Here is a 2,500-nt window from a genome sequence, read left to right as displayed (position 1 = left end):
CGCCGGTTCGTACCCATATCCGCAGCAGGTCTCCAAGGTGAAGAGCCTCTAGTCGATAGAATAATGTAGGTAAGGGAAGTCGGCAAATTGGATCCGTAACTTCGGGATAAGGATTGGCTCTGAGGATCGGGGCGTGTCGGGCTTGGTCGGGAAGTGGGTCAGCGCTAACGTGCCGGGCCTGGGCGAGGTGAGTGCCGTAGGGGTGCCGGTAAGTGCGGGCGTTTAGCGCGGGCGTGGTCTGCTCTCGCCGTTGGTCGGCCTCGTGCTGGCCGGCGGTGCAGGATGCGCGCGCCTGCGCGGCGTTCGCGCCCCGGTGCTTCAACCTGCGTGCAGGATCCGAGCTCGGTCCCGTGCCTTGGCCTCCCACGGATCTTCCTTGCTGCGAGGCCGCGTCCGCCTTAGCGTGCTCCTCCGGGGGCGCGCGGGTGCGCGGATTCTCTTCGGCCGCCATTCAACGATCAACTCAGAACTGGCACGGACTGGGGGAATCCGACTGTCTAATTAAAACAAAGCATTGCGATGGCCCTAGCGGGTGTTGACGCAATGTGATTTCTGCCCAGTGCTCTGAATGTCAACGTGAAGAAATTCAAGCAAGCGCGGGTAAACGGCGGGAGTAACTATGACTCTCTTAAGGTGGCCAAGTGGCGGCGGTGTGGCTGCATCCGGACTTGGCTTTTCGAAGTGCGGTCTTGATGTAGTCGTGCTGCTGCTGCGAGGTGCCTTCCTTGGGTTATGGTTACAGGGAGAGTGATGCGCAATACATGGGCCTAGCCCTCTTAGCCTCTCCTCTCCTGCGGTCTTCTCCCCTTCTCGTGGGCCCGCTGATTTTCGCAGAGTGGAAGACCGCACCAGGGGCTTGGGGGGGTTACCAGCCCCCCCTCGCATTATCCCTTTTTTAGTTGGGGGCAGTAACCAGAGAATAAGTGGTGGCCCTTCCGCTGAAGGTGCCACCCCAACTCCCCCAGCACCTAGCCGGCCAACCGGCCGTGCCGAAAATCTTGTAACTTTTGCAGCAGTATACGCCTGTAGTGAGTGCCACCGCAGCTTCACCACCAAGAATGGTCTCGGGGTCCATCGCCGCCGCCAACATCTTGCGGCCGCCAACGCGGAGATCGTGACGGAGAGGCATCGCGCGAGGTGGACGGAGGAAGAAGTCCTGTCGCTCGCCAAGGCAGAGGCCGAACTGTTCCTCGAGAGGGACGCCCGGTTCTTCTTTGTAAATCAAGAACTCATCAGGCTGTTCCCCGACCGAACGCTTGAGGCAATCAAGTGCCGACGGCGGCAAGCTGCCCACAAGCAGCTTGTCCGCCAGTTCATGGAGGCGCTTGAGATCGGTCGGGGGGAAGAGCCGGCGTCCCGCCGGGGAGCAGCGAGCCCGCTGCCTGACGCGGGCGAGGCCGCTGCGCCGCCCGTCGACGCAGCCGAGGACTTCGCGGCCGACACCACCGGGCCGCCGCCGGAGGGGCCGACTGACGCCGCCATCTGGGAGCATCTGGCGGGGCTACCTGCTTCCGCCCAGCGTTTCTCTGCCCTGGATCGAGTCATAGGTCTGGGGCGGGGCACGCCGCCCGATGTCATCCTGGGCATGCTCCCGGATGCCCTTGCGTCGGTCGGGTCCAGAGGGGAGAGATCGATCACCAGGACACAGCGGCCGCGCCAACCATCGAAGCGGCCGCCTGCCGCGCCGCCGACGCAGAAGCGCAAGCGGCGCCGCTGGGAATACGCGAGAACGCAGGATGCCTTCCGACGGTCGCGTGCACGTTGCGTGCGCGGCCTCTTGGATGGCACCCTGCTCCAGCCGCCACCTGCCATCCCTGGTCTGCTGGACTTCTGGGCGGACCTCTTCACTAAGAAGCCCGTCTCCACCGCGGGCTTCATTCGTGACCGCCTCCTTCCGCACTCGGAGCCTGTCGCTCTTGAGTGCCTATGGGGGCCGGTCACACATGAGGAGGTCGCCGCCGCGTTGCCGCCCAGGGGATCAGCAGCTGGGCCGGACGGCCTTACCCCAGCGGAGTTGCGGCGCCTGCCGCACGAAGTCCTAGTGAAAGTGATGAATCTCTTCCTTCTGGCCCGCGCCCTTCCGGAACGCCTGCTTCGCGCGCGGACGTCCCTTCTCCCGAAAACGGCTGCACCAACATCCCCCGCTGACTTTCGCCCCATTACGGTCTGCTCGGTGTTGGCGCGGACCTTTCACAAGGTTCTCGCGTCACGCCTGATGCGCGCTTGTGCTGTGGACGAACGTCAGCGGGCATTCATCCCTCGGGATGGGATGTTGGAAAACACTTTCATCCTGGACACTGCTCTCACCGACGCAGTTCGCTCCTGCCGCTCTGTCTTTGTGGCATCGATCGATGTATCCAAGGCATTCGATTCGGTGGATCATGCTGCCCTTCGCCCCGTGCTGAAGGCGCATGGCCTACCGGATTGCTTTGTCGAGTATGTCGAGCGGTGCTACGAGGGCAGCACGACAGTGATAGCGGACGGCGCCGGCGTGGGCGTG

General features: G+C 63.4%; 1 pseudogene; it reads left to right on the top strand.

The window, feature by feature from the left end:
• LOC126445089 (large subunit ribosomal RNA) overlaps nucleotides 1-2,500 on the top strand; it is a 7,961-nt pseudogene that overhangs the window by 2,251 nt on the left and 3,210 nt on the right.

This window comes from Schistocerca serialis, unplaced genomic scaffold (genome assembly GCF_023864345.2).
Source record: "Schistocerca serialis cubense isolate TAMUIC-IGC-003099 unplaced genomic scaffold, iqSchSeri2.2 HiC_scaffold_323, whole genome shotgun sequence".
Classification (NCBI taxonomy): Eukaryota; Metazoa; Arthropoda; class Insecta; order Orthoptera; family Acrididae; genus Schistocerca; species Schistocerca serialis.
Note: the sequence above shows the minus strand (reverse complement) of the source record. Positions and strands in the feature narration are given on the sequence as shown.